Source organism: Lonchura striata, chromosome 1 (assembly GCF_050655825.1).
Source record: "Lonchura striata isolate lonStrDom1 chromosome 1, ASM5065582v1, whole genome shotgun sequence".
Classification (NCBI taxonomy): Eukaryota; Metazoa; Chordata; class Aves; order Passeriformes; family Estrildidae; genus Lonchura; species Lonchura striata.
In genome coordinates this window covers 93,678,655-93,704,773 of record NC_140703.1, presented here as the reverse complement: position 1 = coordinate 93,704,773, position 26,119 = coordinate 93,678,655, and the positions used below count along the sequence as shown (strand labels likewise).

Genomic DNA, 26,119 nt, shown 5'->3' with positions numbered 1-26,119 from the left:
TAAGGCTTACTCTTAATCAGATAGAAGAATTTCTAAAATATTCCATGCTTACTTAAAAAAAAGGCATAAAACAAGAACTGTGTAAGTTTTAGCCACCCATTTTTGGTTTGTCTTGTGAAAAAATTCCATTGTTTTAACAACAAATAAGAGTGGATTTGCTATGGTGTTCAGTGAGCATGATGACTATGGGTAAAGCAGATCAGGAATAAATGGATTAAAGGAAAGACAGTCTTCTCAGCAGAAGGAAAAAATATCGCCTGGAGAATATATTGAAATGTTGAGTAAACAAGCAGTCTGTGACCTGCCTTGCACAAAGGGCAGCAGGGAAATGAAAAGAACTCTCTACCTCTGGCTGTCCTTGCACAGGGAGAGGGAGACCTTGAAAGCACTGTCTCCTTGTCCGGACTTTCACCAAGCCATTTGCTTCCTGGCCTGTTCCTAAAACAGTAAAAAAACACATTGCCAATGGCTCACACAAGGGAGCTTCAAGAGGCATCAGAATTTTTTTTGTTTCTCTTGCGAAATGGGCTCCTCCAAGGCTATCTTTTTCCAAGGTTCTTAGAGCACAAAGACAAGAAAAGTGGGCTCTTTTACATGAAAAGTAATGAGAAATTTGCTGCAGCCTTGTTGAGAGCATCATCAAAATTCAACCTACACTGATAAACTGTCAAGGTTTGTTTCTATGTAGAGGCTCTCAGCTCACTCTCCTCAGGTTGTTGGGAGACAGAAGAAGGAAGCAAATACCCTTCCAGATGGCTCTCTGAGACATCACTAAAATTTTCTATAAAACCTTGGCTCCTTCATCAGTTTTCTGGGACCCTGAATACTGGATCTTCTTTCTTTGCTGATGACATTTCATGATCCAGAAGTTAGGTCCCCTCTACTGGGCCTGAGCACAGTACAGTATCACTGATCTTACCAGTTCACACTGGTGCAAAGGGCGAGCAGAGATGTGTGAGATAGGACAATGTAGAAACGTTTCCTGATAGGAAAGCTCAAAACCATCTCACTAGTCCATCCAGTTTCCTGGTGAGTCCATGAATGAGGCTGTTGCCTTTATCTTTCCCGTTCTTCCACTGCTATCTCACATCCAGCCAGGATATGAGAATAGGTGCCTTGGAGACATGGCCAGTCTCTTTGCTGGATCTGAGTCCTGCTAATGCAGGTCTTCCAGGGCAATCTGGAAGAGTGCTACTGTTGCGTGTAGTTTTCTGCCTTTATCCTGCCCACAGCCTGGGAAACTTGGAGCAGTCTATGGGGTTGGATGAGATCTACCCAAAGCTATGAAGGGGCATGGTGAAAGAGCTCACCAGGCCACGTTTCAATGTTTACCTGCAGTCCTGACTAAGTGAGGACGTCCTAATTGACCAGAGATTGACCAATGGGATGCCCATCTAAAAGAAGAGCCAGATGGAGCATCCAGGAGCTACAACTCTCAGCCCAACCTCAGTGCCTGTGGGGGGGGGACACGGCGCAGATCATCCTGAGTGCCATCACACAGCATGGGCAGAGAAACCAGGGGAATAGTGTGTCTACCAGGACCAGAGCAATGATCACCTCTCTGCACTCAGCACTGGTGACACCACACTCAAATCCTGTGTTCAGCTCTGGGCCCTCTCTACAAGAAAGACACTGAGGTGCTGGATTGTATCCTGAGAAGGGCAATAGAGCTGGTGAAAGGTCCTGAGCCCAAGGCTGATGAGGAGCAGCTGAGGAAGCTGAGGATGTTTAGCCTGGAAAAAAGGAAGCTGAGTGGGAACCCTATCACTCTCTACAACTACCTGAAAGGAGGTTGTGTTGAGATGAAGGCTGGTCTCTGTTCCCAAGTTACAAGCAATAGGACAAGGGGAAATGGCTTCAAGATGTGCCAGGGTGATTTAGACTGGATATTAGGAAAAAAATTCTTCAGGATTGTAAAGCACTGGAACAGGCTGCCCAAGGAAGTGGTGGAGCCAAAATCCCTGGAGGTATTTAAGACATGTAGACAGGGTGCTTTGGGGCATCGTTTAGTGGTGGACTTGTCAGCACTAAATTAACAGTTGGATCTGATGATCTTAAAAAAGTCATGTTCAACCTAAGAAATGTCATTATTCTATTCTAACAATTTGCAACTTTTCTTGGCGGTGTACTGTCAAAGTAGATACAGGAGATGCTTATGCCTAATGCTAAGATTAAATGAACTCTCAAAAGAAGAATTAAAATCTAAAATTAAAATAGTATAATTTTGTGATAATATTGCAATCTGCCTCTTTGGAAATTCCTGAATCTCTGCCCTGTTCAACAATGAATTTACTAACTTTAGTTTATGTAAGAAACCATAACAATAGACACTAGCAAAATGTAGACATCTGCACCAAAGCTGTTTTGCTTTGCTTTTCTTTGTTGTAATCCATGTGACCTATGGTAGCTGTCTAATTCGGGTTGAGTCAAATTACTGTTGGGAGGTGCTTACATCTTTCCATTGACTCTAACAGGGCAAAAGAGGAGGTGGACTAGTTCACATGTCTGCATTGTACATGTCTTGATTTCAGTCATTCATATATAAATTTTAGTTACTTAGTCTGCCACAGGAGTCTCTATGCAGTTTAAGGGTTTCCATTAAAACTATCTTCACATATGGGGCAAACAACAAAGGTAAGGTGCTGAGTGAGTGAGTGAGTGAGTGAGTGAGTGAGTGAGTGAGTGAATGAGTGAGTGAGTGAGTGAGTGAGTGGTGAGAAACTTTTCCAGAAACTTTTCCAGTTTCCAGCTCACTTCAGTAAATAGTTTAGGATGGAAATAGGCCTCAGAACAAAATGTAGAGATTGCTTGTTTGGCATAGCTTTCCCACAGTAAATAATAGATACAAAATTAGCTAGTGAGGGAGGAAGGGAAAAAAAATAAATCATTTGCTTTCACTTGCAAAGCCTTTAAAGCATTCAGAATATAAATCCTGAGACAGACAGAGACTGTCCTCTACAGATGGGCACTGGGCATCTGCAACAAAACACAATCATGACCCTACATATAAGTTTCTTTGAAGGGCCATTAGATGAGAGACAGCTCATTGTGTGCACATGTGCTTGGATGAGAAAAATGAGTCACTCCCAACTCTGGATCAAGCAGGTGATGTAAAGGATTGGCAGGGAAAATGATGCAGACAAAGGCTCTGCTTTCTGAAAAGCACTGAGTCACATCCTAGAAAAAAGCATAAAAAAAGGAAGCAAAACTGGATGCAGTGATATCATTTGAGAGTTGGGAGCAAGGATGAACACACCCACTTCTGCTATAGAGCATGTATACCTATATAATCCAAGAAGCCCAGACTATGTTTTGCAGTGTCTTCTGTAAGGCCTTAGGACTGAAGCTTTCTGTCTGTTCAGCTGCGGTTCCATTGGGAGCAGTCTTTTTTTTTTTTGTGATTTCACATGTCAAAACGATGTACAATTTTCTGGAATGACAAATTCTTCAGTAGTCACAGGGCTGGTAAGAAGTAGGCTGCTGTTAAGGAGAGTCAGACACACCATTTTTCAAAGTCCTTCTTAGTAATATTTCTAACTTGGTATCAATGAAAGTAGAACCAGGAGTTATGCCATTGCATTCACAATTTAAGAGATGGACTGTTACAATCATTCTATAATAAAAAAACCTGTTAACACAGCAAACTTTTAATTCGCTGCTAAGTTATACCTATATTTTAGAGCAATAAGAAGGCAAGCAGAGTTTTTTAGCTCTAGGCTGTGGGACAGCCATAGTGGATGTGGTCTGCCTTTGTGTTGAGATGCTCAGGTATCCTGCTATCCTCCCTCCCTCCTCCTCTTACATCACAGAGCCCCTTTATTTACTATGGATAGTGGACATTAATACTGTTAATTTCACTGACTTAGAGGAATTCAGCTCACATAGTAACACCTTTGTGCTGATTTTACTAACCCCTGTCCATTCAGAAGATTGAAATAAAAAGCTGAAGACATCTAAGCTAGAGCAGGGGTATAGCCATGAGCTCTGCCATCACCTTCTTAGACATGGCAGGGCAGTTAGCTCCAGATAGCCCTTCAGGGGACTAGCTTCTGATAGAATAACAGATTCAGAAACCTGATTTCTGAGCTTGGGACCCCTCAAAGGAGGCAGCAGGTGTCTACCTTTTAAGGCACAGCCAGAGTAATTCTGCAGGACAGCTTCTCTATTGCTTTACAAACCCCTCTCCCTGTGCACAGATAACAATTGGTACAGCAGATGCTCTGAGAGGTAAAAGTCACCAGGAAGATGAATACAAATTGAGTTAAAGATTAAGTTGAGAAGTGATGCTCAGGCAGCAAAATTGACTCAGTTATCTTTTAAATTTTTTAATGCATCCAAGTCCTGTTTCCTCAAATCTCAAGTCAGGTTTCATTAATGCTTCATGATGCCCTCAGAAGACCTTGCTGCTTTGCATCTGCTCTGGCTCTGCTTCCGTGAAAGTAATTTTTGTGTATGCTGGTGAACAGATGTGAGTAAGTGATAGATCTGAGTAGATTTGGGGATTGTTATTCTCTTGACACTTTTCTGCAAGTTCAAAGAGGTACTTGTCACTCAACCCCAGCTTTTGGGAAGAAACAGTGGCCAGTTTTGGGACACCATACATTTTTGCTGGGTTCTGACAGCTGATCTTTGAAATGTTCTGGAGGGACCAGGATAAAGCCTGAGACCAGAGTGACACATGAGACAATTAACACATTAGACCTCCCCAACCCCCAGTGAACTTTTGTCGGCCTGTCCTTTTCCTGAAAAGAAGGGGGGAAAAACATCCTTTTTGTAGTGGTTGCTCATTATATAAAGCAAATCGAGAGTGAAGGGAGGGAGCAAAGAGATGGCACAGAGCCCGATAAGTGCACCCTTAAATCTATAATTAAAACCAAAGGCAAGTTCCCAATATAACCAATCCAGTTATATAAGATCTTACAAAAGCTTCACACTGTTTGCTGGGTTTTGCTTTATTACTGTTCCCTCTCCTCAGAGTTCACTTCAGGTCAGTAGAGGATGAGGTATTACAGTCAGAGTTTATGGCAGGGTAGAAATCTAACAGTGCCCTGTTTGTAAAGATATGCAAGTGTGCACCCAGAGGGAAAAATAATCACTGGCTCTATTTGAAAGAGAAATAGTTAATGGTTGCTTTGGAGCTCAGTTTAGACCACCTCTAGCTCCGGAAGTGAATTGCTAGTTACTAAGAAATTGCTTGAAATTATGTCCTGAGAGTCTGTGAAAGGTTGTTCCCTGCCCATTGGTCAAAGAATTATGGTAAAACTACATGTAAGACAGGAAATCAGGCTGCACATGGCCTGTTAGCCAGTCAGACTGAGGAATCTGGGTACAAAAGTTTTTTCAGAAAGCCCATGACATGTCTGTACCACATTTTTTCATGCCTACTAAAACCATTCTGCAGGAAAACACAAGATCAGCTGGCATATTTTAAGTGTAGGTAGCTCACTGTAACTGTACTGAGAGTAGCAACTTCCATGTGGGAGCTGGAATGTGTATCAGAACCACTACACTAAATTGTATGCAAGCTAGATTTCGGAAATATAAATAAAAAGCAGTTATCATTATTGATAAAAACCATCACTGCTGCATCCTCCTCTTGCACTCTTTACAACAGCAGTAGGCAGTGGCACTCCTAAAAGCAATGGTTTCCTAGGTCCATGCTGAAACTAAGTTCTTCCTCCATGTAAAACCCCCCAAAATACAAACCATCAGGAATATTACACAGTACACAGTACAACCACTCAGCAGTAATCACACCCTGCACGGACATCCATGCATTTCTGAAGTACAGGATTCCAAAGGTAAGGAGAATATGGGAGCCAGGGGAAGAAGGCAGAATTATGTTCTCCACTTTCTGTTAAGTGACAAAGTTTAGGCAAATTCAATGTTCATTAGTTAATGCAATTTGCTGAAGTGCCAAGGTGGTAAATGTCCTCAAGAAGAATTTACCTGGAAGAAGCTGATAATTTCTGAGGATAGCGCCAACATTCACCTATCAAAACAACTTCATGTTCTAAGCCCCAACTATATTTAATTTGTCCCACAAAAATAGAAGTATTTGAAAAAAGAACACTTTAAAAAAAATTCTAAAATACTACCCTTTCTTCCTAGTGACAACCAGAAATGCTACTATTTTTTTACCAGCATCATAGGTATCAGAAAAATGGGAAGAATTATTTGCAGGAATGTTTGTGAAATCTGTGACCATCTTTTCTTTGCAATATGAAACCTCAATGAAATATACCTTTCAAAGATTAAGTTTTAAATAGTATGTTAATTGTTTGAACACTTTTTAAGCTGTGACAGTTTCCACCTTGCAAATGCTATATGAAAAATCACCATGGGCAAAACTGCATTGCTGAGGCAATATAATTAAAATATGGTATCTGATTGGGTTCAGTTCCAGTTCCTTCTGCAGGGCTCCATCAGAGGATTTTTATGATTAATAACTGACAATGTCAGACACTAAAATGGTTATCCAAAGAGTATTTTTTTTTAATTGCACTGGTTTAAAAGCCAAGGCTCTGCTCTGCAAAGACCTGTGTGGGAGGGCTGTGGGAAGGAGAGGCTCAGGGATCTTACTTTCCTCATGTACTCACCAGCCCTCAAAGCAATGTGCTGGCAGAGCTCCAGCCTCTCAATGACAGTAGCACAAGGTTCTTCAAAGACAGATTGGACTTTCCAGGGCAGCTGCCACACAAACTGTCAGATCTGGAGGTAGGCAGGAAGAATGACTTCTTACCCTCTCAAAAGCTTACACATGATGCAGATCACTCTGCATGATCCAGATGCACTCTGGATCCCAAAGTACATCTACCCACAATATAAATATTAGGTTTTCACAAAGTTCTGTAAAGACATGTCAGATGCATGGGGCATAAATGAGAAATGGGCTCACTAGGTTTCATTGGGATGTAGTATCAGCCCAGATTATACCTGCTGACACCAGCTGAGCCCACAACCACCACCAAGTAGCTGTCTGCAAGAAGGCTGACATTTCTATATTAAAAGAGAGGATTGACACTAAAATTAAGGCTCACATGGTTACTATTTTCATCATAAGAGTGTGACATGAGCTGTTGTTTTCAGAGCAAAGACAATGATCAGCTTTTGTGATGTTACTACAGAATCACAGGTCAGAATGGACCTCCAGGAATTATCTTGTCCAACCCCCTGTTCAAGCACGGGCACCTAAAACAGGGCCATGTCCAGACTGTTTTTTAATATCTTGCTACATATGATTTTCAACATCTACTCATCTATATATCCATGTAGTTTGCCATCTGTACATTCAGTGAGACAACTAGCAGCAGTAAGAAGTATCGATTCACCAGGTAACATTCTCAGACAAAACATAATTTCTGCCCAGGCAAATAAGAAAAATGGACAGAACACAGGCTCTTCACACTTGACTATGACATGTCTTTCTCTTTTCAGAAGGGCACCACACAGTGTCTAACAGGAACTTCTTTAAGCAGATTGTGTCTAAATACAATGCACCACCAGCAGTTCCATGTACACAAGCTCCTCTCTTGTGTTTGTCTAGAGTGTTAAAACCACTTCCCTCATATACCACCATTTTTCACATGTTCTTATAAATAGAAGCTCAAGGAAAAAAGTGCATCTAACAACTTCTTCACAGCCAAGAGACAGTTAAAAAGTCCTGTGCAAATGTCCTGCAGAATCAATGTCTGTGTCAGTCTTTTGTTGCCTTCTCACGTGACATCAACTCTGAGATCACAAGGAAAAAATAATTTGATGGTTCTAAGTGTCTGCTAGTCTTGTGGTGTTTTTTACTAATGAAATTAAGGTAATCAAGCTTGAGCTCTAAAAGCGAATCAGGTTCTGGATGGGATTGACTTGACTACAGGATTTGATTTCCTTGAACACATTTGATAATCATTACGGTCTATTAGCTTGGTAAAATAACCTCGTTGTGTCAATGCTGGAACTAATTCACTGACTTTCCAGGGCTCAGACAGTCTAGTAAGTATTTCATTGTTGATATTTGCTTCAAAACAAATTTGCACTGTCTCATAGATTTTTGGCTTCAGGTGCCATGGCTTCTCCTCCTATAATATGCTGAAAAATTTGATTCAGTGCTATGCTGGCATCTCATTCCTTTCTTGTAGCCTTTTTTATGTTTTACATCATGAAACAGCATGAATTATTTCAAGGGACCATTCAAATAAGGTACAAAACATGTATATGACAGATCTTATGTGCTGTGACAAAGCCACGGCAAATATTATAAAACAGCCTCAGATTTCTCTGTAGGGGAACAGCCTCTTTCTCATGAGTCATCTGCTCAGTTTTTTTTGTTGTTTTGATTTCTCCATTTCTTCCACTGTTTCTTTTATTTTCACCTCTGAGGTTTCCACTTTAGATAGACCAAGTAATAAAGGAAATACCAAGTTGGGTTTTACTTTTCATCCAAGCTATGTTTTCCTTTAATGTTTACAAGAAACTTTTCATTTATTATTAAACAACCCCCTCAGAATGTCCATGTCCAAAGTTTTGCTTAGTAACCGTGAAAATAGAGATCACTATGGCAAAGTTCAAAGCCTTTTCCAGGGTTTTTTCTGCTCTTTTTCAGAAAAACTGCCCAAGACTTTCAAAACTTTTTCTGTTTGTGAAGATTTCAAAACTTCAAAACTCTTCTCATGTGCTTTTTTTTTTTTTTTCAAAAATGCATTGTGGAAAAGTGTCTGGGTGTAAATAGATTGGTCACTGAGATAAGGAGTAAGTAAACATCTTCTCTTAAGTAACTCAATTAAAAAGATTTTTATCATACCAGTGCTGTGCACTCTTTTAGAACTGGATTTTAATTTCTATACACTTGTGAAGAACACTATGAAAAAATGATGCAACAATACTCCTGCACTTAACATACTTTTCAAATGGGCTCAAGAGAAGAGCTACTCGTGCTCTCAGCCCCCTCAAATACAAGAAGAAAGAAAAAGCAAACTCAGTTCAATCTTTGAAGCAAACAAAACCCATAGAAAAAAATTAAATATGTGGTCCTCTTCTTGTCTTCTTCCCAGGGAAACCATGACAGATGAGACCCAGGAAGGTAAAAGAGATTTTTTTCAGTGCTTCAGAATTATTTGTTCTTCCTGCTTGTGGAGATAAAACAGACAATACAATGATGGGTCCTAGTCTGATCTGCACTTAGGCATGGAAATTACTTCTCTCCAGTGACTGTACAAAGGACCAGGATTTGTCAGTAGCTGTCTGAATCACTGAAGATTTTGGATGCAATAGTAGTCAGAAAGCCTAAATCAGGCACCCCAGGTAATCAGCTGAAGTCTAAAAATGGGAAAAATAAGGGAGACAGAACACCATAAATTTAGAGGGCAGATATTTTTCTATTCTAAGTCTTCAAATCTGCCTTAAATCTATGCTATGATTGTAGCACATTGGTTCCTTCTGCTGAGGATAATAAGGTACCTTCTGAAATCTCTTGCTAATTTACACAACATCTGAATGCAGGAAGGTATTATGGCACCTCTCTGCTGTTTTAGCATTTCATTTGCAGGCAGCAAATGCTCTTATCTACTTTCATGCTGTCAAAAATGTGTGCATCTTTTGTGTCCACAGAAGTTGTGTGATGAGAGGAGGTTCCTCCCTAGAATCCACCCCTTACCCTGCAGATGTCTGAGCCCTCCAACCTGCAGATAGCAGGCAGACATATATTATTGCTAGTGCCAGAAACAGCTCCCTTGTCTTAGCTCAATGTGGAAACAATTGCTTAGGGGTCCTGTAAATAATAGCTCTTTGGAATCATCTGGAAAAAAAAAGCCCCTTGGTACACTATAAGCTCGCAGTAATTTCACATTACTCCAGACAGTATTCCATTCATTGCTTGACAGATCTGTTTTTAATTCCAAATTCTCCTTCTCCTTTACCTCTCCTGTTGCAGGTAGACAATAGAATTTAACTGTTTGTGTCCATTATTAATGGCTTTATTTTCTGCCAAAGTGTTTACTGTTTCAGGAGAATATCTAGCAAAAAGCATAGAGTAGTATTGAGGCTGTCTGTCCTACAGAGAGCACAGAAATTTGGGGGGAAAAAAGAAAGCTAAGACCTGCTAGTAGCTCATGTGAAGCCCACTGCACATGCAGGAAAATAATCTTTAAAAATACATCTGTTTGATGTACTCTTAAATGATTTCCCTGTATGATCTCCCTGATCGGATCAGTGACACACTACCACAAAAAATGAGATTGGAGCGGACGCAATACTGTTCTGAGAAAAACTGCTCTCCAGCCTAGTGCATTTAAAAAATGTTCCCAGAGTGATTTTAAGTAATGCAAATTATGCCAGAGAACAGAAAGTGCTCATACCTTAATCTGCAGTTCTGTTAGCTGCAGAGAATGTGTTGCCTGAAACCTGTCTAGCAAGCCCTCGATCCACTGGCACACCTAACAAGATGCTGGTTTTGTGGAGGCAGAGAGGCAGGCATAAAACACAAACAAGTTTTGAGAGATGCACTATTAGTGCTACAATCCCTATGGGGTACAAAAGAAGTTTCTCTGAGGACTGATGGCTGGTCTGTGCGCAGGGAAGATGCTGTCAAATCAAAGGCAAGATTAGATCTCTGTCAATTAGAATAAATCCCTCTTTCCAGCTGCCATAAGATCATTGTATTCTCATTGCTCTTGCCCTGACTACCACAATGTAATAAACTTTCAGGAGAAACAGTGACCAAGTGTTACATGAGGGTCGCAATCATGTCTGGCTGAATTGTTCTCTGCAGATACTAAGGCGAGTCAGAGGTTCCTGAGCTTTTTTTTTTCCTGCTTACCACAGCAACTGAGATGCAGGTGTTCTCAGAAAAATTCCTGCCCAGGATATCTGCAGTGTGCAGTAGTGTCTGCAGAAACAGATGATCCTTGTGCTTGTGTCAGCAGACCTGCGTGGCTGGGCAAAATTAGTTTTCAGAGCCACAATTCTGAGGTGCCATCTGCAAAGCACAAGAATGCATCATACCATGAGAGTACAAAATATATGCATCTTCATCCAAGATGCTGGCCTATCTCCCCCTGCCATATGCTCCAACTGCTGAGCTAAGTTACCATTCCTGAGTATGTGCCAAACAGTAAAAACAGCATAACTCCTTGAATTATATCCAGTAGTGCAGGGCTACTGGATCTTCAGCTGATCATGATTCAGCAGCTGAAGACTTAAATGAAGGCGTAATATTTAAGGCTGATTGTGAAAAGTGAATTAAAAAGGATGAACCAGAATGAAGTAACCCAAGACACCCCTAATTTTTCCTTAATTTTTCCTTAATTAATTTTTTTGGTGTTAGACTCCTGTGTCCCAGGGGGAAGGACAGCTCCCCCCCTGTGACACACGGGGAAGGAACACATAAAGGAATTAAGAAAGAGCATGAAACAATATTAACTAAGAGGTAAGTAACTGAAAGGTTATTGAACATAAATATGAACCAATTCACTGTTGATTCCTTACTGCAAAAAGAAAATCAGAATTTAGAAATGAGATCGATAGCAACTAACAGGAATTCAGAAAATTGTTATAGAATTCATTAAAGAAATAAATGTCCCATTAATTTTTAAGTCAATATAAAGAATCTAATTGAGAATTACAGCCTCATTTGCACACTCCACTACCCTTGAAACTTCACTCTATTCAGAGTGATCCAGTCTGAATTCTGTGTTTTCAAATCGGAAATAAAAAAGTAAGCCAACAGTACCTCCTCCAAAGACTACTGGGGAATTAAGGTTGATTCTCAATCACATTTCATCCAAATTCAGTAGTGTGGGGTTACACTTTCACTGGAATGAAGGTTTAGCAAGCACAAGAAAGAGCTTGGAGCAATAATTAGATAATTACAGAAATACCATCTCTTTAAGTACCACTGAACTGCTCCCACAGGGGATTCACAGGAAGACCCTAGTACAAAATGAGTGGAAATACAGCACCAGTGCTGAGAGATTTTGGCCCCAGTTCTACAAACACTGATATAATTTACCTCACACAACAGAAACCCAGGCAGTGCTGTTATATACCTGTGTTCACACAGGAACTGCACATAGGAAATGCCTATTATTCTTTGCTGGAAAACTCCTGCCCTGGTTACTGTTCTTATCAATGGCTCATTTGCAAAGGAAATAAAAGTTGCCTGGCTTTACTGGGAAAGTGGGCAGCAGTATCAACAAGGGTAGGAATTTGAGTGGCTGGGGCCACTGGATGATAGGAATACCAGCTCCTGAGCACCCTTCCTCTTCACAGCAGGTACAAAGAGAACTGTGAGATCTTGGGGAGGACAAAGGAGAGAAGGGTCAAATTCAGAAACAATCTTGCAGTGGCTCCCTCTGCCTTTGGCTACAGCCATTGCCATAGAGCAGCTGCTGACCGCCGGCAGCAGTGAGCAGGCTTCCAAACAGCCCAATTTATTTGCCCAGTGTCCAACACATGACTCGTCCACAGGATCCTGAGTAGGATGATGGCTTGTCCCTTGTACATCTGTGATATCCAAATATGAAAGAAAACATTGTTTATTAAGCAGTGCAGCTTCTGTAGTTGTTTAGCTTTGATTAAATCTTTAGGGAGAATGCAAAGACCCAGGCAGGGATAATCAGAGACACACTTTTCAACATAACTAAACCCACAAATTACATCACGTGTTGCCAGCAGAAGTCAGTTTTAGTCTAGTAACTGGTTTTGTAGTTTTTCTGTTTTTAATATGTATTTGACATCTAACACACTGTACATGTAAAATTTTTTGAACATAAATCAAGAAAGGTGTTGCAGTTAGACTTGGGCAAGCATTTAACTTTGTCTCAAAGGTCATAAGACCTCTTGGTCTTGCTTTCCTTACCTTGGTGCATCTTCAATGTCTATGTACAGGCCTGCATAATTCCCTGAGTTGCACGTGTTGCTGGTGACATGTGTCAGGACTTACAGCAGCAAAATAAGGTGTTGTAATGTGCTCATCATTCTCACAGTGACTATAAAACAGAGGAAATAGAGTTAAAAGAATGTATTGTATGTGTATGTGTACAATACAAGGAAGTCATTAGAATCTGGGAGAAGTTTCATATAGATACATCTACTATTCTTATTCTTTTTTAGTTCAATTAAAGGAATTAATTAAGGCTCTAGTTCCTGGGCAGAAAGTGCTATCTTTTTATCTGCAAAAAGTGCAAGAGTAGACATTTCCCCCTAGCTCTTAAGAAAAAAGTGTTAGGTTTTGAGTGAACTTAGTGATCATGCATGCTGTAACTCCTGTGACTCCAGAGAAATATTTGTACACAGCTGCCTTCTTCAGCACAAGCCCCCTGAAAGTGGAGGGCTGCCTGGCATGTTGTTCCTGGACTGGCATGCCTGGAGGAAACCAGACCTTTACCATCACTTGCTTCAGTGATGGAAAGTCAGGTTTTAGAAGGAGGCCATGACTTGGTGCAGCACTCAAGCACCTCCTTGGATCTAAGCATGTGTGTGCACTCCCGTGCTTATTCAGCAACTGCTTCAGGCCAAGCCTGTGTTACAGCAGCTTAAATTACATGGAAGCCTCTTGGACTCCAGCACATATTTCAGATCTTTGTGAAACAGGATCCACAGTGATTAAGAACCCAGAAAACATCCTGAATATAACTAAATTCTGACAGTTATGTTTTACTTGGACAAAATTTTCTTGGGCACAGAACTGTAGCAAGTGGATTTGAACATAAACAGATCCAAGATGCTTTGTTTTGAATTTTCTGAGGACAAGTACCCTGAATCTGCATAATTTTCTCTTGAAATAAAATTTTCTAATGAGTGGTAAACAGATGCTAACCTTCAAACTTAAGGCATGAGACCACTGCATCCAGATATGTTCATTAACTTTGAAAAGTCTCTAGAGGGACTGATGCTGAAAGTGCTGAAAGGGACTGTTGCAGAAAGTGGCACATTATGTGTGACTCACAGCTTTTACAGTAGAGTCCTGCCCCCGGGCTCCCCACCACCACAGGCACAGCATTTGGAGTCATTTAAGAGATCTGTAAAGAAGAAATCCAACTAAAGGCTGGATTGCTTTCCAGCACATTCAGATGGGCCAAGGGTTGAATGCATTTGGTTTTGTTGCACTATGGAATTTCCTCGGAGGAAATCACTGCTCATGAGCAGCTCAGCCAGGAGGCTTGTTCTCCAACCTGCTAGAAAGATGCCTTAAAAGATTCACCATTTTATTCTCTTTTTGCTTATTTTTAAAACACTCTAGCTTAAGTACCTTACAAATATCTACCTGAGTGTGTTCATGTTACTGTAGAAAGTGTTTAAACATTTAAATGGCTTTCCTCAGATAAATATATATATATATATATATATAAAGCAAACTCATATAAAAGCAAACAATCCTATATTATGTAAGTATATCATACATGCATAAGCATTTCCAAAGACACAGTTGCAGGAGAGGCTGTAATAGATTGACTGGTCTTACTTTAAGCTGTCATCCTCAATATTCACACAGGACCCATTGATAGGAAGAACTGTTCTGGCAAAGACACCATTGAAAATGCCTACTTGACTAGACAAAAATAAGAGTATATGAACCTAGTGTTTCTCCTCCCCCCACCTTTGTGATTTTAAATCAGATTTAAGAAATACATGAATTCGGAAGGGTCAGTCCCACACTAGCCAGACAGCAGAAAGGTCTAGAGTTTTGTTTCAGAATGGTGAATGGTGTTGGTTTTGACATAGAGTTTGTTTTAGAACATGACCCCATACAGGCATTTTTCACAGACACACACACACAGACACATTGTCCTCCACAAAATGGTATATCTGCAGGACTCAAGATGTGCAAGAGGTCAATTTTGTGCAATTTATTCAGGGCTATTACATGCAGTAATGAAGCATCTTTCTTCTCTCCCATATCCACTCTTACTAGTAAGATCAGAAAACGAAAATTCCTTTGGTAGGAATACTGACGATGGTGCACATCACTGTGGTTGCCCCACTGTCACATCCTGCATATGAGGGAGAAGGTTACTTTAAAAAGGCTTTTAATTCTTAATTTCTCCAGGACTTTCAGCAACCGTAAGAAACAAATGCAGTGTGATACATTATTTTGCCCCATAAAGTAAATTAATCTTAATATATTTGTGATATAGAGATTAATTCACATTTTGACATGTAAAAAAAATGCTGTGGCAATGACATAAAAAAATCAAACCCCCCACCCCTCCCAAAACTTAATCAAGTCTCAGATATGTAACATTTTACCCAGGGTTATTTCCAGTAAATCTTCATAATTTCCGGCTCAGTTTCTGTACTTTAAAATTGTCTTTCTTCTCAAACACACAAACATCCCAGTTTTCCCTGCCATCTCTTAAATAACTGCTACATATATTTTCTTCCACCCCTCCTCCCCCTTGCCTTTCTTCTGGGTTCTCTTGTCTTTTTTTTTCTTCCCTCTCTTGTTCTCCTGCCTCCAGGACCTCATAGTTACTACTTCATGCCCAATCGCTCCTATTCAGTCCTGTCTCCTTTTCTCTCTCTCCACTGGTAAGGAAAACTTACCAGAATGTGTAATCTCCAAGCTCTCTTTTCATTTAAATGTGAAGAAGAGTCATTTGAGACTCTCTCCTAGAAAAGAATTGATCATTTGTCAGTTAAATAAGTTTCTTATCTTTATGTACTTCTGAATAACTTGAGTTTTTATTGTTTAATGGTTTGGTTGTAAAAGTAAACATTTTGCAGGAAACCACAAGTGAAATGGTATTTTTCCGTCTAACACAAGTCAAGATCAAAACTTTGAGTGCTCAACCCCCACAGCTATGCTTTTGACCACAAATTGCTAGATAGTCACTAGTATATCAGAGGAAACAGAAAGTGATGGTTCCCTAAATATGCAGAAAGGCTGCCCCCAAAATCTGCACTGCTTAACTTTCAGACACACTTTCCCCAGTGCTGCACATCAATTCCCTCCCACCCCGCTGCCATGCATATTCAATGGACCATATGCTTGATCTCAAATATCTCCAGGCATTATGGATCCTATTCATCAAGAAATGGCTTCTACACTGGTGAGCAAAGGGGGGGGGGGGGGGGGGAGAGACCTTTTCAAAGAGCATTCAAGATTCAAGAAAGTTTTCTGAGAAAGAAATCCCAGTATACAGTGACCTGTATGTACCAGGCTGAGGTCCACTTTAAACTTAATCCACATATTTCTGCTGAACACACTCACATTGGTGTTAAGAAATTTTCATTATTTTGCTGTAATAGGAGGCCTGTATAGAGAGCTCATGAAAGGCTTAAGCAGAAACTTATTGACAAACACAAACCTAGTGATTCCTTGGAATCCGAAGTGGTTTGTGGGGTGACAAGGCAGTCCCATCACCAATCCCTGGTACATGACAAAAGCAGAGGCAGCTCCAAAGCTGATACACCAACTGCCTCGGGATCTGCCATGCAGCCAGATGCTGTGTTGGGAATTTTTCCCTGACACCATAGCATATGGGCTTTGCATTGCCATTTGAAGAGCATGAGACAGACAGAAACAATCTGGAGGGGGTGGAAAATGGATGACATGTCAGCCTGGTGCTTGTATTTGGTCTTTGGTTATTAGGTGATGCTTAAGTACCTATTTAGCCTTCAGGCAAAAGAAAATATTGACTGAAAGGAAGCCCTGATGTAACTGTATTACTTGCAATGCAGTTAGTATGGGGATTAATTTGAGTCTGTTTGCTTTCACTTGATTTTTATTTGTTTTGTTTTTTTTTTAATAAAACAAATGAAAATACTTTTTACCCCGGATGTTGTCAGAGAAATGCAGGAGCAATTTGGGATTATATTTAAATAGAAATTAAGGTACTGTGTAATCACACTTTTTTCTCAAAGCTGTGATACACCATTTTCTGTCTTGTCAGTTCTGGGTAAAACAGTTCCTACAGCTCAGTCACCTACTGCAACCAGTCCCAGCAAGAGCTAAGAGGATTCCAAGTGTGAGAGACTTGCAGGTTCACGGAGTTGTCAGAACCATCCCTTCCTTTTTCATCAGGGTTTGTCTGACACTGCACCCCTGCGTTGCTTTTTCTAGAGCATGAAGAAAGAACTGTACAAGCACTATACAGAAAGCCAATGGGGCCAGAATTGCCAGTAGGAGAAGATGATGAGGCAGGAGGTCCAGAAGGGGAAAGGACCACATGCCAAGGAAACATGTACCAAAAGAAAAACACCAGAGAGCAGAGGAACATATGCACTACAGGAAGGGGATGGAGAAGATCAGGAATGTAAGCAGCACTGAAGAATATTTGAGAAAATATTTTTCCTGAGTAAGGAGTTGTTATGGGGTACACCACTGCTGAAGGGAATCCTTGAAGGTACCACATATGGGAGTTTCAATGTGCCATGTTGGCTTTCTTTTATCCTTTCCAAGACAGCTTGGTCTGATGGCTGTAATAGTAGTTCAAGTAGTATTAGGCTTCACAACCCCTGAGATGGTAATTTCCTTCTTCCATTTTCTTCAACAACCCTTCACCTACATGTGGACACACCTTCCCTCTGCCCCCACCCAGCCTCAGTATCCATGTGGACACACGAGCCACCTGTGAGCCCCCCACAGCCAGGGAACTCTCTGCTCCAGATGCTCTGCAAACTCTGGAGCTTGCAGAACCATGGTCACCACACATGTCTTACCCCAGTTCACTTACACAGTAAGCGAGGGTTCTGCCATCCACACATTTGTGACTGAACCAGCACTATGTGGAAAGGAAGGATGGAAGATCATGTTTGTGCATCAAATGTTCCAATATCATTTGCACAAAATGTATCTCTCTTTTAAATCAGGGCATTCTTGTGAAGCAGTCACAAAAATGGAGCTTCATCCTGTCCTGATGGCCCCATGTGCTATTTGCATCTTATATTTGGGTTTTTCCAATATAAGCAAGATTTCCTTCAGCAGTATTCATGAGCTGGAAAAAAGAAATATGGCGACAAAATATAATATTTGTGAAGAGACAGAATTTCATTTTTCACCTGCACTGCTTGAATGGCAACATTTGTACTTACGAATCCTGAGTAAGTGCTTGACCTTTTCATTGTTTCTTCATTTATTGTTCTCTCAGTTCTGCTTCCCACTCTCTGTGTTACTGCATGTATTTAGGTAGTTGCTCTCCAGCCTGTTTCTTCTTGCTTTGTTGAATTCTAACTCTGCAATCAGATGTTTGTGCAAAAGCTCTTACTGCCAGCAGGATGCTGACACAGATTTGGGTGTTTGAATGTCCTGTGTCTTCCGTAGGGTGCTTCACTTTAAAAAAGAAAAAGCCTAAGGATAATAATACATTTTAATTAAACCATGCACAAATCCTTTGGCAAGCACAAGGAAGACTGTACTCTATCTCCACAGCAGTGCTGCATAAAAACACAGAGCATCTTTTCATACCTGTGTCTTTAATGGCAAGCATCATGAGACAAATACAATACCATTTAAAATCTGCACTTATACTTTCACCCTGTGAGTGGCTCCTTGTTATGGGGTTTACAATGGATTAGTTTTATCTTTAAAAAGGAGATAGAAAGATAACTCCTTGAGCACACTGTGAGGTGTATGAGCTTGTTGTGATAAGGACCTGGTATTAGTTGATTGGCATCAAAGATCATGGATGTATTTATAGCACACTAAGCATGATGACAACATGGATGCAAGTTGTCAAAGGAAGTCAGTTCCCAGAGAAAGCTAAAGGCCCACATTTTCATACCTATTTGAGCTGAGAGCCTGCCTGTGGGCTTAGATCAGATCTAGCACAGCTAGAGGAAAAGCCTTTCAGGGTTGTTTCGCAGGAACTGCAAGCACTTATCCTAACAAGTGACAGGGATGTGGTAACAGGGAGGACTCACAATTAGTCTGGTAATCTGGACCACCTTCATTCCCTCCTCTTTTGCTTCCAGGCCAGGCTGTTGCCATCCAGTTCAGCAGTTCAACCCTTATCCATCCAATACACATGGAAGTTGCTTTCTAGGCTCCTTCTGGGCATCTACCTACAGGTTCATTGCAGAACATGTAAAAATTTATTAGAAAAAAAATATCTCAAAAGAATTTTATTCATTCTATAATTCTCTGAGAAGTGTGAAGGAGATAGTAATTTTTCAGTTCTAAAAGATGCTTTTAACCTATATACCTGGGCATTGCATTATAACATTTCCTTGTGAAAAGCACTTAAATAAAAAATTCCAGAAAGAAAGAAGAAATACAAGTTCCTTGCCTAAAACAAAGCATCCTTATGGAAACATCCTTATGATTTTTAGCATTTTAACTTAGTGCTTTATGACCTTTTGTAACTAAGATAATATATGAAGCTGCCATTCCAACCTATATTTCTTACACTCTTAGAAATGTGAAAAATAATTCCAGTTGACTGATCAGAAACCAGAAGGACTAAACTTACAAAGAGTTAATGAAATCAATTTTGCAAGGTAACTCTTAACTTGTTGTTAATCAGCTTCACTGATTGCATTCAACTTAACCAGAAGAGTTAACATGTTCCACTAAATTAGTAGTCAGATTACCAGGCAAAAATATATATTTTCTTAATATTTGCTGAAACCATTTAAAATTTTCTTTTGCTTTAATAATTTTGTTTTGTTTTGCTTCCAGACACTTACAAACTAAACCAGGAGGTTTGTATTTGGCAGCCTCGCTGTTCCTCAGCTTTGCAGCGTGGTTTTGTCCAACCAGCAGCCTATGAAGTCTGTGTGCTGAACAACTCATGCTGAAGGAGAAGCAGCTGCTCACTGACACCGCACTCTACTGCACACAAATCTTGCACTTCTGCAGAAAGAGAACAAATACTTGCAGAAAATACACATGGGGTTTGATGCTCAAGGGGTATAAGATTAGGTCCAGTGTATTGACTAGGGAAATAGCCTGCAGGCCTTAGGCCAGTGAGGCTGCCTGCCAGTGACTTCATTAGGGCTTTTGCCTATGAAAGGGCTGCCTGTTTGGATGCTGGAAACTTGCATCAGTACGTCATTTTGTGTGACTAAAGCAAGCAGAATGTGTCCAAAGCACTGGCCAGTTACGGACCTCAATCTGCCTCCATTTGCAGGCAATGTCACTCTCAGGAAAACAGGTTTTGATTTGATCAGAGGCTCTTTTCAATAGGACTTTCATCACTGGCTATAACTGACAATGGCTCATGGAAAAGGTCCCCATTCTTTCTTATAACTTCCCACAACAGACACCAGAAGCTGATCTCCTTCACAGACTTGATTCCCAAAAACCCAAAAATCTTTGCAAATTTCTTTTGCATCCTCATGATAAACTTCCCCACTCTCCACCCTCACCTCATGGCAGTGGGCAACCATGATGCCAGTAACTCCCAGAGTTCCTCTGCTGGGAGCAGAAAAAGGAAGGAACAGGATGTTGTAGCACATGCAAAAGCTCGGCGCTTCTGGCAGTATAAAACTACATACTTACGTTGCAAAATTCTATGAGATGCAGCTCCAGAAGTTCAAGGGCAAAAAAGACAGAGAGAATCCAGCAAACAATTTCCTTCTTGAGCTTCAATGCTCTCTGATACAATCAGAACAGTAGGAGTGATAGACTAGTTTGGTGGACTTGGTAAATATGCTTTGGGAATTAAAAGGTTTTGTCAAAGAGCATCAGTTAGAGGAAGAAAAAAGGAGCAATGCCCTAAGCCCCTGAACTAGCATTACACACAGCTACAAACAGCATCCTCACTTATATAGAACAAAACCAGGAAATGTAAGAATTCTTTGCTATATGCTAAAAAGCAGTTCTTTTTGCAGGTGTATGGCAAAATACCATTCCTCCACTGCTTTATTTTTTTCAGAGACTACACTTTTTTCTTTCCAACTTGCTTACTTTCTGAAGTTCACTGAAAATATGTGCTTTAGTTGCTTGAAGTAACAGCATAAAAAGCTTCATTAAAGGACAAATTGGACGTGATTATGCTACTAACTAAAGTAGTGGAATTGCTTCTGGAGACTTCACCTGCAGCTCACAGCACAGTAAGTCTAATGATTTCTGAAAATTCTTCATTTGTGTCATTATAAACATGCTGTAAGTGCCACACACATTTAGTTACTACTCTGCTGAATCAATGTTGATTTGATCAGCTTACCTTTGACATCAGCATTTCAAAAATTTCTTAGTCATTTCCTTATGATGACCTCACCAAACATGCACTAAAAACAGCACTAAGCTCTCTGAATGCTTCCCATCCTTTCCCCAGTGCAGCCCTGTCCCTAAAATCTTAATCTTTTCTTACCCTGGTCTTCCCTCTCATCCCCATTCCTTTTTGCTCTGACCCTGTGCGCAAAAATTCTGATTTAACTGCAGTTACCAGCTTTCTTCTTAAAATAGATATTGTCGTAGTGAAGGGAAAGGACAAACAAACCCCACAAAATCTATTTTTAGCAGATGGTCCCAATTGTACAAACTTTAGCGGGGGTTATTTCTCTCTCCCCCTCTTTTTTTTTCGACCCCATGCCCACCCCCCCACGCCCCCCCGCCCCCCAGTTCCTGGGTTGCGCTCCCTTCAATCTTGTCAGCTGTAAAATGGGTCTCTTTTTAACCTATAATGGATCAGTGAGATTAAAGGTGAAGTCATGAATTAGTAGCAGTGACAGCCCAGCACGATGGCCCCGGCAGCAGGGGGTCTCTCTTTGTGCTCGTCCACTCTGACCCCCCGTGCCACTCTCCGCCTGTGGGAACCGGACAAGAAGAATGTCGGGGTGGGGCCGGGGGCCGCCAGCCCCAGCCCCAGCCCGGCCAGCGCCCCCCAGCACATTCTTTCCCTGGAAATATTCTGACATCACCCCGTCATACCTCCTCGCCGGCTCCTTCGTTAACTCCTTTATGCCTTGCCGCCGGCAGACAATGGGTCCTGCTGCAGGGTGGAGGAGGAGGAGGGGAGGGAGACATCTTTCCCAGGACAACTTTTTCATGAGTTGGACCTAAGGCAAGTGTGGATTTTAAGACTGGGAGGTGGATGAATTTCCTAGCAGTTGAGCCGTGTGGTTGGAGATGCCACTCTCCATGACGAAAAACCCAAAGTGAAAAGCGTCAGTAATGTAGGCAGGTTTCTTTAGAGTTTTAAGCCTGAATTCCTAGAACAAAACCATCCCTACCATAAACACAGCTTATTTTGCAGCTGCATTTTGCATTGGGAAGTATGTCAAAACTGCTCATTAGAACCTTTGCCAAAGTATCATGCATTTCCAGTATCCTCCATGGAAAACTGTGGTAGGGCACTACTGGAGACAAACACAAAGAACAGGAGCTTCCTGTTGAGAATTCCTCTTTTGGGGAATACCTGAGAGCAGTGGGACAGCAACAGAGCTACACTTTTCTGCCAATGTGAAACAGACTGGTCTTCCTGTCCACGTCCTCTGGGATGTATTTTGTCCTTAATGAAATGTAAATTTAGTGTTAGCTTCAGCCTGTGTTCTGGGATAAGTAGCTAGACTTTTCATAGTCTTTCCCAATGAATGCACTAATTCGTTAATTGTAACAGGTTTTGTTATCCTGACTGATTTACCCTCTCAGTGAAGAAAGTTCACACTTCTGAACGTACTTTTCTAACACTTTTAAAGCTTTGCTACTGCACCTGCACCAGATCTGTTCCATCTCATATCACTTCTCTGAGGGATATAATGTATGCAGGACTCATCCAAAAAGGATGGTTCCAGAAAACTTACAGAGGATAAGAGGATCACTAAAAACCATTTCACTGGGTGAGCAATTTTAATTTCATTATTGTGATATCATAAATGCTGGTAAGAATTCACTGTCTCTGTGCCTTGAAGTTCTCCCCAAGTGGGTCCTGATCATACCCCAACAGAGTCAGGTGGGATTTAGGCCCCTGAAACAGCATTAAGACATTTTAAGATATCTAAATTAATAATTACAATTCCTGCTTGGAGGCTGTCTAGCTCTAGGAAAACATTAGTGTTTGCAGGATTCTTCCATTTTGTTCTAAAAGATGTCAGACCACTTGTTTTTCTGTTCCAAGGTGTTCCAAGTGGGTTTTCTGTCCTAAGGGGAAAACAACCCCTCCTTTAACTTACTTTGCAGATTCTCCTGGGATTCACAAGGAAATTCTTGATCCAGTCTTGGAGAAGAGGGTAAGCGAAGAAAAGATCTGGTGTTACAGCCAGATCTCTTTTCTTATAGGACTTCATTTTGCCTTTTCTATGGCTCACTAGACAAAAAAAAACCTGTTAAAGATGCAGGGATATTTCCTGTAAAACTAGCACAAATACATGAATGAAAGGCCCAGGGAAGGGACAGGGCAGACACCATGAACTTCTTCATCTCGTGAGCGTTGTCTACTCACAAAACCTGCATCTGACTGGAAAGCTCACCCCAGCTTGACATCACCCTGTTCAGCCCCAGCCCACACCACAGGACTGTGCAGGAAGCCATTGCCAAGGGAAAGGAACAGCCCTGAGGCTTCAGGAGCAGCAGCTCTGCCTCCAGCCCTGAGCAGCAGTGGGCACGGCTGGGAGCAGCCAGTGGAGCATGCAGATGGCACAGTCTCAAACAGGTTTCTGAGTAGATGAGCTGACAGCATTTCCACATCAGTTCATATCAGCTGTGTAGCATCCAGTTACACTTTCTGCGGGTCTGCTGGACCCATTTCCCAGAACAGCTCATCCCTGCCTGGCATCTACAGGGCTGCAATCCATAACGCCACATTTTGAGGACAAAAAGAGGAGCACATTGGAGTTGTACCTAACTGGCTGCAGGATGCACATTGCAAAGTGTCGCTTGGCAACAGGCACAGCGAGGACCAAATGGGAATCTCACAAGCTACCAGTTACATCCCCTTCCAGATAACCCCCTCCAAGCCCAGGGAAGGAGGGTTTAAATTGCAACCAGCAAAAAGGTCTTAGTAAGCTGAACAAGTTGCTTACCTGATGTGCCAGACCAGGATCCCTGTATTATGTAGCATCAGTGTCTGTCCAGTATCCACAGTGCTCTTCTATTTCCTTAAGAAATTTCAGAGTTAGATGCAATATTTCTCTATCTTAGAGAAATCAAACTCATGCTTCACTAAAGGGTTACCCAATCTCTATATAGTTGCATGTACTCAGAAAGAAAGCTGGGAATAAGGCTGATTTTACCCTCAGATCTTTATTTGAAACACAAGAAAATCCCAAGTATCTGCACTCAGTCCTTAGGCTACAGGGTCATGTTTCTTCTCTTTGGCATGCCACTGAAAGCAAATGACTGGATGTTCTGTGGCAATGCTCCAGCAAGCAAGCTCCTAGCCAGGCAGCAAGCACACTCTGGGAATAGAGGAAAACATCTTTCTACAAAGGGATGGGACCAGAACCTCATAAACCTCAGGAAAGCTTACTGGACAGTAGGCGTCTATAAAGGATTATATAAAGCACTGGCCATGTCATACATTTAAAATTGTGTGCATTTATTTTTTTTTAGAAGAAATGTTTTACCTCCCATGATGAGGGAGGTGAGCAGAGGATTGTGCACAGCCAGGCAGGGATGACTCCAGGGTAGTCAGGGGAAGCTGCCTTGAGGAACTCTTCACTCTGACCCTCCCTCTCACCTTGGTGGTTATGGCATGTGGTGTGGTCTGTTTAGGGGTCAGTGGGGATGTAGAGGCAAGGCATAAGGCTCAGGATCCCACTGTGAGGAGGAGTGGCAGATGGAAAGGAGTTTCTTCCCTTAAAGACTTCAAAGTGTTTTCCTGTAATTTGTTCCTTGCCTCACCCAAACAGAAGGAGGAAGAACAGCATTAAACTTATGGAGCCGTGGTGTTGTCATAAATCATGATTTAATGAAATATAGTGTATTTCTTCTTAAACTCTGGGCTTTCAGAATTCTCTCCATGTTAAAGAAACAAGAAAATATATGTCCTTAGGGTCTGGAGAATAGCTTGAAAACAGCCACCTTTCTAATATTACCATCAGATAGCAAACAATTAGTCAACGTCAAAACATACTTCCAAGTGCTGTTATTTAGAAAGCATTATAAAAATTAGTTCTGGTTTTGTTCATTTTGAGATTTTAGACCCCATTTCAGGTTTTGTGGCTCTTGATGAACATCCTCTGCCTTTACCACAGCCAGTAACATTTCTTAAGCATCCCCCTTTGGAGCTGGGGGAGATCCCCTTCAGGGCTGGGGAAGCCTGGAGCACAGAAGGAAATCTTCAGCCAGGAGTATGGAGAGTGATTAAGAAGGAAATCACCTCCCAGAATCACAGAGGCATCAGACACCAGTGTATTTTCACTGAACAGTTGTTCCCTGTACCATCTGATCCCATATCCAGCCCAAGAGCCGTGGTCATTCCTCCACAACCTAAACCCAAGACCCAAGCAGTCCTGGGAACAAATTAATTCTCCTTGGTGGCTCATTAGCAGCTGGAGAGGAAACCCAGTGGAAAGCAATCCAGCCCCAACTGGCAGTAATCTCCATCTCCATTTCTGTGTGAATTTCTTTCCTGGAGGGCTGCAGCTCCCTGTTCACTCTCCCTATTCCACACTAGTGCATTGGTTGAGGCTAGCACAGAGATTTGGTTCCTTGTTGTGTGTCCTGCCTGCAGCCTCCTCGTGAAGCGTGGAATCCACACGCTGGGGATCCCTGCCTGTGTCAAAGCAGCTTCCTGCATTCCTGCCCTTCTCTCACTGGAGACCCTGTCCACGCACACCAAAGACACTGCCCTGCTTCTTTGCTTGGGCCTGGGCAATTTATAACAACCCATGAACTTTGGCTGAGCACTGCCTGGAAATAAGAACATATTCTTTCTCTCGTGCCATCTTCTCTGCTCCTGGATGTGCAGCCCAGCAGCAGCTCCTGCTCTGAGCTCCCCCCAGGGTTATTCCTGCACCTGCCCTGTGCTGAGGGAGAGCTGTGCTGCCTGCTGGGAGGCATCAGCAGGGCCGGTGCTCCCCGTGCTCCCCGCAGGCTGCCGCTCCCTGCTGTAGCACAGGCACACGGTTGTGTGCACACACGTGTTCCTGGGTGTGCCAGCAGCGCCCGGGACATCGCTGCTCTCTCTCTGTGCACATGGGTCAGGATAGCTGGGCATTATTTAGTCCTTCCCCTGCACACTGCCATGGGAGGGAGAGAGGTGTTATCTGTGCTGGACATGGGGCTAACAGGGACTATGATAAT

At 41.7% G+C, this 26,119-nt stretch overlaps 1 long non-coding RNA gene across 1 annotated transcript; it reads right to left on the bottom strand.

Annotated features, from left to right (window-relative positions):
* Window positions 1-3,975: 3,975 nt before the first annotated feature.
* On the bottom strand, window positions 3,976-25,852 carry LOC116184276 (uncharacterized). Its single transcript, XR_004149040.3, has 7 exons — window positions 23,896-25,852; window positions 19,618-23,180; window positions 18,853-18,993; window positions 18,025-18,262; window positions 17,667-17,927; window positions 15,535-15,600; window positions 3,976-14,981 (listed from the first exon to the last, which is right to left on the bottom strand). It is a non-coding gene; the product is annotated as an uncharacterized LOC116184276 (long non-coding RNA).
* Between the last annotated feature and the right edge of the window lie 267 nt (window positions 25,853-26,119).